The 16,844-nt window shown below is 35.9% G+C and overlaps 1 protein-coding gene across 1 annotated transcript in view; it reads right to left on the bottom strand.

Annotated features, from left to right (window-relative positions):
• BICC1 (BicC family RNA binding protein 1) overlaps positions 1-10,423 on the bottom strand; it is a 68,591-nt gene extending 58,168 nt beyond the window's left edge. The window contains exon 1 of the mRNA XM_010012453.1: positions 10,381-10,423. The gene's annotated coding sequence lies outside the window, so the exon portion shown is untranslated. The remainder of the gene's footprint in view (positions 1-10,380) is intronic.
• Between the last annotated feature and the right edge of the window lie 6,421 nt (positions 10,424-16,844).

Raw genomic sequence — 16,844 nt, 5'->3', positions numbered from 1 at the left:
ATGCCTTGAATGCAAAAAAACAACCAATAAAAACTCCCCAAAAGCCCATGAGCATTTCAGAATTCAAAGGAAGTATTTTACAATAAATTTTACAGTAAAAAAAGAGCAACATACCAAACAGCCCTTTCTCCATTTAAAACAAGCACTTTAAAGTAGTATTACTTATAGTTAGCGGTTTTATGTATTTCTGATCTTCCCACCTTTGGGATTCATCCATCTTGGCCATTTCTGTCTCAGTTCTTATTCAGAGTGAAAAGAATAATGGGAGAGGAACCTGCATCTACCAGTATGTTTCTACAATTAGCTTTCACAACTTCAGCTCAACAACAAGCTCATTCCAACTGAATGACAAAATAACTGTCAGAAAAAGCCAATTTGTTATTTGATCAATGGAACACCCCTCTCAGTGTCGAGAATTAGCTTCCTCAGTTTAACCTTAATACAACAGAACACACATATACCACTTCAACATGTAGAGTACCGAGACAATAAGCTTAAACATTAAAAAAACTTGTAGACACATTTAAATGATATTTTTAGATGTTTATCTTAATCTATATATAAGATTTTTTTTAAGATTACATTACACTAAGGTTTTGTAGGTACCCTGAATTTTTCATGCTATTAAAAACCCTAGAAAGCGATGAAATTGTATGCCCACTGGTGGTTTTTATTTATCTGTCCATATCCTGTTTTGAACAGCTGAGGTTATGTCTTCAAAGATATTTCTTAGGCTTTTATCTGTGCAGGTTAAAAAAAACAAAACAAAACAAAACAAAAAAACCCAAACATCAAAACCCAGAATCACCTATCATCAATGGCACTAGACACTTAAACATTTGCAGTACTGCAATGGTACCTTATTTTCAGCTATTAAACAATGTAAATCCTCAGAGAGCAGAGGGACTGGAAATGCAGGATAGACACTGTTCATTTATATTTTGTAAGCATACCTTGAAGCAGCAAGTATTAGGGCACATCTAGAGAACTATTTCTGACAACATGACCACCTGGAACTTTCAAACCAATTGCATCTGCATGTTCAAGATGGCTTCTAATCTCCATTTTAACATAGCATCAGTGAATATCTCTTTCTTCACTGACATGAGAACCCCCTACATGTGTTTCCCAGTGTACAGCTGAAAAAGGCTGCAGAGGAGAAATTCCCATACAGGATGAGGACATGGAAGGACAGGGAGGATTAGAGAAAGTATTATTCATACAAAGGTCATGATAATAGAAATTCTACAAGTAGGTGTTAGGTAATCTTGGTTTGAAGTTGAATCTACATCAGATTAAAGAAAATCCAGGGTTTTCTTTATGAATCCCAGGTGATTCTTTATGAATCACCATAGCTTGCTATGTTTGTGGAGAATAACTCATCCTCAAGAAACACTTCATACATCGCTGCTGAAGGGAAGGTGACTGATTAGTTACATCACTGTATCCATGCCCATTTTTGATGGGACTGTTTTCTGAAAACCATTCTACCCAAATCCTCAAGAAAATTTGTTCCATCAGTTTTACAGATGACAAAGATGAAAGTCACTGTGCAAGACAGCAGAGAAAATGAAATACGGGAATATCAATAGTAAATGGCAATGGCCTGTCAAAATGTGACAGATATTTTTCCATAAACATCGAGTATTAATGTGCAGATAGTCTCACTATCATAAAAACTAACACACTCTTGCAGGTCCAAAATAGTAAAGCATTTGCTGTTGTGGGTGCAGAGAGCAAGCCAAGCATTATGTCGATATCCTTCTATGCTCTGCAGGTAGAAAGATTCCTGCCATCACTCACCCTGACTTCTCCCATCACAAATGACTCCTGAATCCTACCACATACCTTTTTGCTTTCTACAGGTACATTTTAATTGCTTAGTTATTCACAGGAGCACACTGTTTAGAGGATGAAGTAGAAAATACTTAAGCAGTGAGATTAAATCACAACACTGGTTGAATAACCTCAAGATGAATAGCTGCAAAAGCTTTTATGTATGGTTTTGAGTAATGAAGTGAGCTTGAAAAACAAAGGCTGTAAAACACCAGATATTTTTTAAAGCATCAAAACCACTCCAAAGCCAGGTTTCTTACAAAAATTAGACAAAAACATGGCAGAATTTTACATTATGTCCTTACACACCATCATTCACAAACACACAGAAGCTGCATTTGACACCAACACTTTCTGCTGAAACGTCTGGTTTTCATAAATCAAGTGCTCCAACTGCTTTAATTCAATAAAGTAGTCACAAGAAGTGAAAAGGCAACTGAACAAGTATTTCTAAATCAAACTGAATATGAAAAGCACAAACTTGTATTCTGAACACAGCTTTAAGAACCATAATAACAACTAGGCCTGTGCACAAAATATTTGGAAGTTTGAAGTTCCAGTTGAACATCAAATTTATTCTAACTTTGACAACAAAAACATCTTTCTTTCTAAGAAGAAAGAGGCACAGACAAAATAAGCTCAACATAAAAACAGTCACAGTTTTCAAGTAAAATTTGTTTGTAACAAGGCAAGAGTACCAGGGCAAGAGGACATTATTCAATTTACTAACTCTCACAAAAAGAGTCATAATTCAGTACTGCAGATTTTACTTGTTATACAAGCTTAACATCCAAATGAGTATTTTACTTTAGAAAATGAAACCATTACATGTACAATCTAATTCAGCATTAACCAAATGGTGACATGTGACAACCAGACCTCAGAATGCCTTGTAAAAATAAAACAAAAACACACAAGTTTCTCCAGTATCTGAATATTTTGTTTCACAGACAAAATGTTCATCTAGCATCTTCCGCATTCAGAGAGATTGTATTAGAGTGGTGTGACTCCCTCAGTATGTATGAACCCCAAAACAACAACAGCAGCGTAATTATAAGGAAGCAGAAAACCTAAGCTGAAAAGTCAGAGTAAAGAAAACTCTACATAAGCTAATACTTGTTTCTTCTCCTAGTGCAGAAGTGGTGAAGAAGCAGAGAAGAAGCAGTATTTGAAAGGATGACTAACCCCTGAACATGAGCTTTGGCAGCAAAAACAGAGCAATGGGTGTAGCTAGAACCAGAATCAGTATTGTATTTAATGGTTTGTTGTTTTTTGGGGGTTGGAGGAAAAGAGAAAGTAGAAGAATAAGGATTGAAAAGATGATATAAAAAGGAATTGTGTAAAGTTACCCAGGAACTGACAGCATGAATTCAGCATCTAAAACTGGTGGGACCAGTAAGCACTTGAGATGCCAGAGTTAAACACATCAATGGTACAGTGTCAAGGACTACTGGGTTTGGTGAGAAAATATAGGCCATGTAAGAAATTAAAAGAACGAAGATAAAATGTAGCCAAAGCTCAGGGCAAATATATAGCTCTTTTGGGTACAGCAGTGTATTCCTCTCCCAAGCCCTGTTGTGTTTCCTCTACACTCAGGTTTCCTTCCCCCTGAGGTGGTCTATATACGAAATTCAGAACTAGAATTCACTGTTTATAATACAAACAGTACTCTAAGAAGACCGTACAGTGTGTGTGACTCCACAGTATTAATGCAACCCTTCTGCAGGTAATGGCAAGGTGCTATTTCTGAGCAGGAGCAGCAACAGCAAATGGCCCTGAGGCACCCACACATTCCAGACTAAAACACCATTTAGAGTTTGCAGTTTGTGCTCCTGAGTGGCAGAAAAACTATCTCCTGTGCAGAGTGGTGGCACAGAGTGAACTATAAAACACAGAAAATCCTTTAATGAGTTTGTAAGTAAGCTTAGAAGGAAAAAAGAACATATGCATGCATGCTCTCATACTGCATCTTTCCTCAACCTTCGCTTTACCTGATATGAATGGGAAAAAACATTCTTAAAACAAGAGTCTTAAGCAAGCATTTTAGTATTGTTGCTGTGTCCAAAAACTTCTCTAAGTGAAAAACAACATTTACAGGACTGTACTTTATTTATACATTCAGCAAATACAGTTAAGTGAGAAGAAAACTATCAAATGCCCTTACCTATGGAGAAACATTAAAGTCTTTACTTGACTTCAATGTTTTGTTCACCCTCAGTGGAAATATTAATCAAAAGGTCACAGGTAATGCTTTCATTTTAAATAAATGACTGAAAGTATACTAAAAGGTGTGAAGGGATTACCTAAGCATGCAAGAAAATAAGCTATAAATCTGTGTATACAGAATAAATGAATTTTACAAGTGGAACTTTAAGAAAAAAAAACAACATCACTTAACAATGAAGCCCCCTCAGCACATCATTAGAAACACCAATATGCAGAAAACTCTTCTCTCCAAAGCAGAAGCAGCAAGCATCCTCCTACAAATCAGGAACCCAGCGTATTATTAATTTGTACCCTTTTCATACTTACCTCCACTTTCTTCATTTTTTATTTTTATTTTTCCTAAGAGGCAAAGGAGAGAGTACAAGCTTTCCAAGTACAAAAAAAACCCAAAACAAAACAACAAAAAAAATTACTCCTCTATTTTGAGAAGATTGAACTTTCTTTCAGTGTGAAAACGATTAAGCATCTGAATAGACACTGTGGTGACAAATTGCTCCTTCTCCTTTGCTTTACAATGCAAGAAATCTTGCACAAAATATAAAGTATAACAATAAACTGGCATGTAATGGAACTTCACCATCTAAAACTCTCATTCACCTGGAACTCGGACCAACCTTCAAGCAGTGACGCAGAGAGCCACTCAGAATAATTCCAGGGATCAAAATCCCCACTCTTTCTGGCCAAGGGAATTATTCACAAGCAACTCAGAGTCAGTTGCTATTTTAATCTTCTGCCTTCAATGGGCACTTCAAGAATTAGGCCAATCAGAAAGTATTTTCATGTTACAGATACAACAAACTCTCAAGATTGTCCCCATTATATCAGAACTAACAGAGAAGAAACTAAAGATGAAATCATTTAAGAAAATAACCCTGTAACTATTCCATTCCCTTAACAGAATGATTCCTATACTAGAAGTGACAAATGCAGTTTTCCACAAGAATGAAGCCTGCCCACCACTTAGCTCTCCCTGAACTAAGCAAAAAGTTAAGTAAGCATTCTTGATTTACCTTTTTAGAGAAACCAATCCAAACTAAACAGTCTCCTTCTTTCCACTGGGTGTGGTTTTGCCAAAAGGGAGACAAACTTCTCAATCTAAGATTTCCTTCAAATGTGGAGTGCCACTGACATTCTTTCAACTCCCCAATCCATACCGCCCTATCCGAGCAGTAGCTTCCTCTTCCTGGGAAGCTAGATGAGAGGAAGCTAAATTTAAGTTAGAAGTGTATGCCAGCATTCCCATTACAGCCCGGCACAAGCAGGCATTTCAAGCAAATTCAGGAAACGTATGGCCTTAATATATCCCTGTCACACACTATGAGCCAAACTCTACATCAAGAGATTATTTTAATGCTAACGTGGATACTGATTTCTACCTGGAAAAAGTAGAAAGTGCGGAACCAGTTTCTGCAGTTCAAAATTGCTCTTGTGGTTGAAACAGAGACAAACCCCATGATAACGTGTAATAACCATGAACTCACTATGTCTCACTAGCAAGATAAATAGCGGTAGAAGAAACTGATAGCTGAACTGTTGCCATCAGAAATGGGAATATAGCCTTAGGGAAACTATAATTATAAATAGGCAGTTGGAGAGAAGTCATGGATGAAGACACATGGAAAGCCCTTCAGAAGTTACTGCTGAACATGGATAATAATTAGCCTGAGACATCTTAGTCCCCAGTCAATGATTAATACGTTTTATGCTTCAAAATGCCCTAAACCATTCACATTTGAAGCTCTACGTACATGTTTCATGTTCAGAGATTGTAAAGGAAGACTGACCAACTTTCAGCTTGACCTACTGAAGACAGAGAAATACAATTGGTTACATTTGTATCAGTACGTATTCTCTATATGCACAAAAACATTCATGTATACATAAACACCGTATCAATATATTCTCACATAGGATTTTCCAGAAGTTACAAGGTTACTTAACTTAGGCCTCTTTGAAAGATACAAGTGGAAACACAGGATGTTGCAAAACAAGCTCTTTTACTGTATTAGATAAACAAACAGGCCTTGAGGGAGTTTCCTTACTGCCTTTCATGACAGAGCCTCCTAAACAAATAAAGGTAATATACATCCATTTATAATTACTGCATGCAGAGGAGCTATTTAACAGAAAGTTGGTTAAAGATGCAATTAGAAATACTTATTTTTTTCTTCAAACAATTGCAAATTTTTTTGTCTGTTTTTGTTTAGGATTTTTGTTTATTTTTAAATCTCTTACTACTACTGCTTCCAATATCTATACTGGAAACAAATCATTTTAAAGGATGGTTTCACCAAATATTGCTTCCAAAATGGAAGGTACCTCACTATCTTTTATCGTACTACTCATTTAATAAAATAAGAAGCTGCAGATGAAGCATGTTACATGTAAGGACAGGAAGAAGAAATTAAGAAAATCTTAGTCTTTCTTTACACTTCTAAGCTCCTAATATGTAACAGAAGAGATTTTGGTACACATATGCAACATTTGTCCATTTGCATCTTCATACTTCCAAGCATGATTACATCCCCTTTGGGAATAACAAAGTCGGCAATCAAGAGAAGCACAGGCATTTAAACACACATCTTGCATAAATCCAGTGATACCTTAAAAAAACTTAGGTATCTGCAACTATGCAAATGAATATATTCCTACAAACACCACTTTTAAATATATATTTATTATAATTAACAAAACCAAAACCAAACAAAAAAACTCAAACAAAAAAGCTCCAGGGAGCGGGGGAACCAAACCCAAAAAAAACCCCAAAACCCACACAAAACCCCCAAAACCTAAATCTTGAACATTCAGAAACAATAAATCCCACAAATTACAGCTGGCTGGTAGTATACTGTGCTTCTCAAGACCAAACTCTGAAAATGTACTCTTGAAAGCCAGGAAAAGAACAACCGAGGTACCCCTTCAGAAAGATTCCACCCATACCTAACACACACAGTGAATTATGCTGAAGCAAGCTTACATCTGATCTAGAGTCAAGCACTTGGGCAGAGTACCCCATGTGCACCATTTCCAATCACTACTCGCTGCACATGCAGTACCACATTAGTGCAAGAAGTCCACCCAATTTCTTCTAACCCCACAACGTTCAACTAGCGCCCCCTATATTGTTGACAGTCCCATAAGGCTAGATGCTTGCCCTGTAAAATTGCTGAATGAAAAGTTATCAGCTGCACTAAGACTTCCAAGTGTTTAGGAGTTAAAAGAAGACTTCATGACACAAGAACTAAAAGCAAACAGAATGATGCATTTAATTCCCCTCTGTCCACACAGCCAACCCTCATCTGTTAAGGATTATGAACTCTTAAGGGCAAAAACCCACCACCTTCTTACATTTTATGTAAGAGTGCCATGCATATCTATAGGGCTACATAAATTATATGTTCCTTGGAGCAATGTCCTGCCTTTGTCTGTGAAGGGCCTTGCTTGCCTATGAGGTGTGAACCAGATGTTACAGAACTCAATGGAAAAATTCCACCGTCAACTGAAAATGGATGCTGGCTCAAGACACTGGCACTTCATCACTTGATTTTCCCTGCCATGACAGGGCAGAAATATTAGCTTGATTTCCCATTTGCAGCTAAGAACTGGGGCTTATTCTGTAACTCCACCAGCAAGTACAGAACAGAGCTAAAATGCTCAGGTAAATAATGCATTTTGACATTTAAATTATTTTATTAAATTTCAAAAGATAAAAGTTGATGCAGGCAGTTCCCATCCACTGAGAGTATGCTTGATTATGAAAATCAAAAGTAATACTGCTTGCTCACGTTAGAAGACTAGTAAAAGACTACTTAGCACCAAACCCTTGTAATAACTTTCCTTTCTTCAAAAGCATGACAGATTCATTAGAGCATACTGTATGTATGCTTAACAATCTAGGCTGAGTTCCTAATTTTGAGCCCAGCTCAGAGAACATGTGAGCAATTTTTCTTCCTCCTGAGGACAAGCTAATAAAAAACTGAGTACTGTTCCCCACTGACCAGCCAGCAAGCAAGACCCAGAAGCCACTTTTTACAGAGCCATCTGCAAGAAGTCAGCATTGTCTCACTCCCTTCAGAACCAGTCTCCTCTCTCCTCCCTCTTGGTCTGCATGTCTTGATATACAGAATCACCTTCCTGAATCTTTGCCTTGTTTCTTCTGTCATTTCAAGCATTCACATGGAAACTTCTTTCACTTCACACACCGCTTCCACATAATATCTTCAACACATTGAGAGTAAAGTTTGCCAAAAAATACTAAACATGGCATTATTTACACAAATTACATCCTCAGTCCTTGATGAGCCTCTGAAATAATGCACTTCCCCTCCACAATCCACTCCAAAGACTGCCAATAATACCCTGAAGTCTCATTTTCAAAACTATTTTAAAAAATGCATTTAATATAGCTTCAAATTCATATTAATTTTCTGAAAGCATCTTGCTGCCTCAGTTTGCATTGTGTTTCTAATGCACAAATCACTTTCTTCCTCACTAGACAACATGAAACACATGAAAAGGGTCTTCATTCTACCTCCAGAAATTCTGCCTTACTCATTTCACATGAAAAAGGAAAAAGCTTAATTCTGATTAAAGGAAATTGCACAGACAGACAGTGAGTAAGCTATGAGCAACTGTCCAAAGATTTTTTTTTTAAACAAGAAAACTCTCAAAGAAGATAGTTTCCATCTGGTTTTATTAGCATTGTGTGTATGCACTCAAACTTCTGCAATCTAAACTATTGAGTTGACGAGACTGTACAAAGAATGTCAAAATGAATCAGCTTTAACCTATCACTGCATCCAGCTTGTGCCCATACACTAACCATGCACATGTATGACAACACATTAATGCCAAAATAGACACTACATCTATTATCAATATGGATAAGTAGCATACTCTTATTCACATACTTGAAGCTTAGCGCATTTTGCTTCCCCCCTAAAATCAAAACAATCTTTTGCTATTACACTAGTAAGTACATAACTGTCAGATGCATCATACCTACAGTAAATAATCAAGTATTCAAATACACATCAAATATGTAAGTCACTCAGTCTCACACAGAGGAAATATTTTACCCACAGTTTCAAGAACTATAAGCAGATTTATACAAGTGTGAGAAAACACTGTTGTAAAACAAATGATGTGTAGAATGAAGTATATGCTACTATGGCTTCACATTGTTTCAGCAAGTAAAAAACTCCATGCATTCTCAAAATCCCAAGAAAAAATTATTAACATTCTTCTCTGCACATGCTAATATTAGACAGTGAAGCACAAGCATCGTGTTTAGAAAAATAACTCTCATTGTCAGTCAAAACCAACATCATCTGAAGATTTCTCCAAATATTTCAAAAAAACCAAACATTTCAGCAGCATACATACTCCTCCCCACTAGCATTCATCAAAGCATCTGATAACCATGTGCAGGACAAACTATTCTTTCTTACCGAAAGAGACACCTTTTTTGAAGTACCACTTACAAATACGAAAAAAACATGGAAAACACAGCAAAGTTTAACAGTCAACCAATCAAAAAGGAGTTTCAAGGCATTTCAGTGTAAAGCACAAACATTTATAAAGTCTTCTCTACAGGCAAGAGAGACAAAGCAGCTCATAATTTTTATTAGCATACTGTATGCAGATCTTCATTAACATAACTAATGAATAATATTTTACACACTATTCTTGGGGGGGAGGGGGGACACCCACCATACAAAAAACCCCACAACACCAAAACCATATTGCTTTGCAAAATTAATTTTGAAGCCATTGCTCTTGACCATGCTTCTCTTTGTAGCTTAGCTGCTGCAGGACTATTTTTTCCAGTCATTCCGTGCCTCTGTCTAACCACAAACTTTATTGAATCACTCTGTGGATTGTGCATTTCTTTCTTAAAAGGCTTTCGTATTTCTCAACCAAATATTTATGCTTTCCACAATATCACAATAAGTTTTATGCCAGTTTTTCAATAACAGGATGCAGTGTTTATCCATATCATAAAAACCTTAAGACCATCTCCTCTTCCGGATGAACCCCCTGCTATTAAGGAAAATAAACTTTCATAACATATATTTTGACATTTCAGTTAAAAAAGAATTAAGTCGTTGTGCATGCATGACAGTAGCATACACCAGAGAATATTTTCCATCCCATTCCATGCACAGCTGATGGTTAATAGACACATTATATGACAAAAACATTTTTGGAATTTGATCAATACAATGGAAACCACACATTAAGTTGCTCATGAATGAGCAATGGGTGTAAATTTCTTCTCTAGTCAACCGATGTTACAGGATTTCATATCTTTCTTACCTTCTGAAAAAAGTCTTCCCCACTTTTCCCTTTGCCCTCTGCAGCAGCTGTAAAACAAAAGTGCAATCTGGTTACAAAATACATAGGAGGAAGTGTACAGGTTTACATAGAGAAGTTTTCCATAACTACCTGCTAATATGAAATTATAACTCAGAGTAATGTTTTCTCATACAGTAAATATTTATCAACCACTGAGACCCAGAACACCCTTTTGTAAGTCACTTGCTCAAGATGGAATCCAAGCAGATGTTCATATTTGCAACCTAGAGCTATAATACACTGATACATATTTTACTAACAAAGTAAATACAGTCATTTAAGTCCAATGACATATTCACACTGCATACTTTGCTGTGTAATTCCACCAACAGAAGCATCAAAATAAAGCTAGGAGGGCAAAAGTTTTGCTGAATCAAGGTTAAAAATCAGAACCAAAACAAGTATAAGCATTACAGTAAGCCAGAATCACATTAAAAAAAAAAAAAATATCTTTTTTCCTCTATTCTAGTTTTTTATATTGATGAGAAATATAAAGCTACTGCTATTTGGTTTTCTAAGACTGAGAAAATGCCACAAAAATCTGAACAGTTATTAGTGCCGTTAAACATTCCTCTCATTTGTTTGTTATCCAATGAAATTTTGCAACATGTACTTTCCCCCAGCCAATGTTTATGAGCTACTACATTCAGAGCAGCTGTAAAACAAAAGGTAACCCTGAATAGTTACACTAGAGATGGTGCCATTGTACAAACCAGAGACATAAGCACATGTGAACACTTGAGAGTGACATTCAAGAGAGGTGACTCAAAGGTAAAAGTGGCACTGAACATGGCTACTGGTAGGGCTTGGCAACTGTGAGCTAAGAAGCACTTATTAAACAGGAAAATTAAGATTTTCATCCTCTTATGCTAGGAAATCAAAGGCTGAAAAGTAAAATTTTGATTTTGTGATAACAGACCTATGTACCTAGAGATACATATATCAGCATGCCAAAATGGTCCCTGGACCGTAGGGCTGTTCTGGTCATACTGGGACATTCATATTTACATAAAAGAAAATGTTAACAAAGGAAGAGTGAATAATAACTAAGCATATGTGGCTGTAAAGGGAGTACAGAGCCTTCAGAGTACTTTTCAAGAACAGTACTAACACCATCAAAATGGCAGAACAAAACATCATTGCAGAACACAGCCTGGAAGCAATCATATAAATCAGTTATTTCAAGAGTAAGACTGATTATCTCCCACATGTACTTAAACCCATAATTTTAAATTTAATGTAAATAACAGCACTTAAAATCATAGATTTTTAGTAAGCTGTAGTGCATATACCTTACATTGTAGCTTATCTATGTAGCTATGAGACCTAGCAATCAATTCAAAACACAGCAGCTCAAGCTGATGATGAAGACGGTAATTTCCTTTTCCCTAGAGAAAGGGATGCCTTCAAACAGAACTCCAAGTCCTCAGTGAAGATTCCTGAATGGTCCTGGATTACTGAAGAAACTCATTTTTACCATGATTTCTCTGTGTTGCTCATGTACAAAACAAATCCTCAGCTTACATCATTACCCTGGCTTCAAAACTGTTTCAGATACTTTTTCTCCCCACTCTTCCGCTTACACAAGCAATTCCAAACTCTTAAGTTAATGTTAACTCAGATAACTCAACCTAGGAACAAATGCAACTGTGCAGATACAGGCTAGAGACACAAGAAGACTTTTTCCACTGCAGAAGGACTGCACTGCTTTTGAAACACACTTCTCAAAATATCAACACCACCACTTAAACACCATAGAGAAAGTGCACACCAAGAATTTTATCACATACAGTTCAGAAGTTTGTTATTTAACTCAAGTGTAGTCAGAGTAGAGGCAGTGAATGAAGCCTGTCAAGCAGTCATCTTGCTGTAGAGTAATTCCAGATCCCACAATTCCACAAGCCTGAGAAGAAAACAAAGCCCTCCTCACCCTCAAAACCTGCAAGTGCTTTTAGAAGAGTGAACTGGTGCACCTTAACCAGAACAAGGTTTTCTGGAAGCAGAGGAAACAACTGGGGAAGATTTCAATTTTTCAGATTTACAAGCTACAGATATCTGCAGAAAAACACAATTTCTTCTGACAGCAGCCACTTCATAGATGCATGTTGTTTCACAAGTTTTCCATTAATTCAGGAATTGCTAAGAAACACTTCTGGGAAACAAGCAGTACCACCATGCTATTTCAAGTGAAACACAGGACCAAGATGCTTTTAATCAGAAGGTAGAGGAGATAAATTGGAGATGAGAACATGACAGATGTGAGGCTGAAGTTGCAGTTTTTGAGAATAGGCAGATTTTGTTCCAGCTACAGCTACATATTTCTAAACTGAATACAAACAAGAGATGGCTCAGATAATAACAGTGATGCTCTGCAGGACATTTAAACAGAATGCTGACAAAGCAAATTCCAAGCTTTTTATTGTAGGTTTATTTTTAATCGGAATCATTCTGGTGAACTGATTTACAGCTTGGCCCCAACAACAACTGTATGGCACAACAGATGGACTCCAACAAGCACAAAGTAAGGAAGAAGAGGGAATGAGAACATCCTAAACTGGCTTCACAGGAAAAAAATACCAAAGCAAAAACAACAAACAAACAAACAAACAACAAAATAGTGCAGAGAACAGTGAAGTTGGAGGAAATGGCACTTTGAAACATCTTGAGTCAATAATCAGTAGTTTTAGTTGTAGCACCATACTGTAAAGATATTGTCTTTCACTGTATATTTTCAGTATGTTTTATGACAACCTATTTGACAGGTCTGGTGATATCTATGACAAGGCAGGGAAGAGTGTATGACATTTTTGGAAAGAAACACTTACATTTAAAATCTCTGTACCTTAAACCAGTTTTTCAGGTAACTAAAAACATACTGCAATCTATTAGTATTTTTTTTCATTTCATGTCCATGATACACCACTATTTAATCCACGAAGAGGTATGCCTCTGATAATCTTTCATATAAAATAGTTTTTGTATATCAAGGTGATGTAGTCATTACCATCTTGATTATGCACTGAATAAAAATGGAAAAAAATTTGCTCAAAATTGCAGGTTAAAGAAGTGAGTCCCACTTAGGATGGCGTCTTTCACTATAAAAGAAAAAAAAAAAAAAAAAAGCCTGAAAATTTGAAGACAAAGTATATGAAGCAGTGCATTATGTTTCCTTTTAGGTTAGCTATTCTTCTCTTTTATTCTACTTGCTTCCTAAAATTTACTTTCTTATTTCTATGAGGAGAAACTACAGTTAAGAAAAATTAAATTTCATGAGTAGTGTACAAATTTTGGGATGCCAACCACAATTACATACATTTTAGTCTAATTACCTATATTTAAGAAAGTTTCCAAAATGTGCAAAACATTTACTATTCACATTATCTGGAAGCTTTTCTTCCTCTCCAAGGCAGGGAAAGATAGTTCTAGCACCTCTGGAAACAGTAACAGTAGCCAAACACAAGGGGAAACTTAACTATTTCTTTCATTATTGAAAGGCTAAACAGATTTTTGCTGAAACTAGACAAAACCAGTATCTTCTCCAGGTAAATGAGCAAGAGAAGCATTTTGGAGTTATGGAATCTATGTACAAGTCATTAAAAATGGAAACCATTTACAGTGTTTACTACAACAAGTTGCAGTTTACTAAGTTACTGAGGTTTACCTCAAATCAGATAAACTGAAACAAAAGCAAGGATTACTTTGTATTTAGGAAAAAACGTCTACTAAGTCATTGCATCCTAAGCTCAACTTTTCTAAACAAGAGTATTAACCCTGATTCTCAAAACAAGCCTCATCTTTGAAATACCACATAGAAAAGCCCCCAAAATTCAGATCTGACATATATGGCAGATTTTAGTAATCTTATTAACATCACTTAAAACTTCAATATGAAATGAAGCTTCCTTCAAAAAGCAATACACTTCCAAGTTCTCAAACACCCAGGAGAACAAGTCTTTTTTGGGAGGCTGAGGAGGCCAGCAGTGTTGTCCCTGTGATGCATGGAAGGCACCATGTAGCCCATCTTGTCATTAAATTTGAAATAAGCTTTCATATTGTAATAGACAAAGTGTTGCATTTTCTGAATTTAAGTGAAATTAATTATTTCAAAATACTATACCAGTTACAACAGTAAAAAGTGACACTAACGCCTAGCACTTAAGTTACCACCACTAATCCTGATCTAGGAAATACTATGTCAACAAGTGCAGCGCAGCTATTTAATGGCTTGCTAAATTCCACTTCAAATAACTTAAAAATACTTTTACAGCTTTCCTCCTCCAGTACCACAGGCTCCTCTGCCAGAAGGACTAGGCACCACAGACATGACCCAAGTAGGAGAAGAGCCGTTAACTTTCTAACAGCACATTCTACACCAAAAAAAGATACCAAGTCAACAAAAGCACTCCTTGAACAAAACTAAGTATGTCCAATGACAACTGTTGAACAGTGTCTCTATTGAGAAATAGAAAAGCATAAATGCTGTGACAGTATTTCAAGATGAGCTCTGAAAAACTGTTCCTGGTTACCCAGCTGAGGAGACCAGTGCACTCTTCTGCCAGTGGTCCCTGTCCCCAGAGCAGATTTGAGAGAAGCCACAAACCAAATAGTAATTAATACAGTGTACTGACTTATGACTTAAATTGATTCACTTCTGCCAACCTCTGCTACTCAGGAAATAGTTTTCTTAGACACAGTATTTATTTTATGACACTGAATAATCACTTAACTGACCTTCACAAAAACTAGGATTACTTTTACACAAACTGGTAACGGCTTCAGAAGGGCTATGTGAATGTGCATAATAAGCATTTTATATTTTAAGCTGAACTCTGTTTATTGCAATTTCTTCCATACCATGAAATATTTGGTATTAGATTTTTGCTTTTCAAGATATATTGGATTGCCAAGGTTCCATCCAATACAAATATAAACCAGTTGAAACAGGTGTTAACTATTATGGTACCCATGAAGTACACCACTTGTCTAGTTAATCAGCAGATCATAAAAAGCCCAATTGTAGTTTCTTCTCAGTTCACATGGAAAAATGAATTTGAACTTTTACTTCAAATATTATTTTAATTATGAAAAAATCTGTTACAATACAGGTCATATTTTCCAGGAACTGAACCCAAGATACACCTATTGAGTCTTGTTTAAATTAATTATTACAATTTTGTGTTAATTTCACACATTAGGTTTGTGTCCCATTTTCTAAACTCTTGAAATTGTTATCAAAACCACAATATAATATGGTTTTGAATTAGCCTTTACGTTTATTACTATCAAAACTTCTTCCTCTAACTGCATTGAAAGACTACACTTGTAAGAGAACATAAAAGCATGTTTGGCTCTTCAGATTTCAGCATCAAAATGCTCTAAGGATGTGATAACTAGATATTATTTTAATTTTAACAGGATGTCAAGAAATTTTAGAATACTATAATTGAAGTATTCAATTATTCTGTACCTTCCCTATCAGTTGAATGAGAAAACTCGTAACATTTATATCAAGATTTTCCTCATGTTGGACGTAATTTTTTCCCCTGAAACTGACATAGAAACATGCTAGCTATGTAGCATGCGGTTTATTATTATTTTTTAAATGAAATGGATAGGTATTTATATTGAAAGCCTGAGCTATTTCTCAGAAGTTACCCAGTTATCATACACAAAAAAAATTCATGAAAAACTTTTTCATTGAACCAGAAACCACCTGACAAAAAGATTATGTTTTCCTGTGCACAAAGTCAGACACTAACCCATACATACTCTGAAAGCTTGCTTATAACAAGCCAAGATAAAGAATTCCTCCCCAGTGGCAACAGACCTAAGCCAAATTGCTGAAAACATGCTTTTAGGTACAAGAAGATAGAGCACACATTGTTAAAGAAAAAGATCTGACCTTAAATTGAATTTGTTGAAATCCAAACAAAACAATTTTCCATTTCCCTTGTAATTACAAAGGTAATCTCACAATTTTCTGCTTAGAAACTAGGAAGTTAGAGAGGCAACTCAGCTAAAACAAAAGGGTCTGGCAAGAAAAGTAACAAGAAATCTGCATAATAATCTTGAATACTGCTTTTCAGTAAGAATCCATGTTCTTTTAAATTTATTATTTATAATATTAAATTTCATGAAGTAACCTGTAACACATACTATAAATCTCAGTATTTTAGGTTCTCAAGTGGCTTCATAAATATGATCAAGTTCTCCAGAACCAATGAATGAAAATCAGGCATTTAAACTTTCTTAAATTCATATATAAAGCACACTTTAGGTTATCAGGATGCTTACTGTAGACAGGTCAGAGTAAAGCCAAAAAGTCAACTGGAGACATCTGAAAGCAGGGTTGGGCAAACGGAGACAATCCCCAGAATACTCAAGAAAGCACTGACACCAAGAAAAATAGCAAAAAATATACCTGA

The sequence above is a fragment of the Nestor notabilis genome, unplaced genomic scaffold, assembly GCF_000696875.1.
Source record: "Nestor notabilis isolate BGI_N333 unplaced genomic scaffold, ASM69687v1 scaffold3634, whole genome shotgun sequence".
NCBI lineage: Eukaryota > Metazoa > Chordata > Aves > Psittaciformes > Psittacidae > Nestor > Nestor notabilis.
The sequence above is the reverse complement of the archived record's forward strand: the minus strand, read 5'-3'. Positions and strand labels throughout refer to the sequence as shown.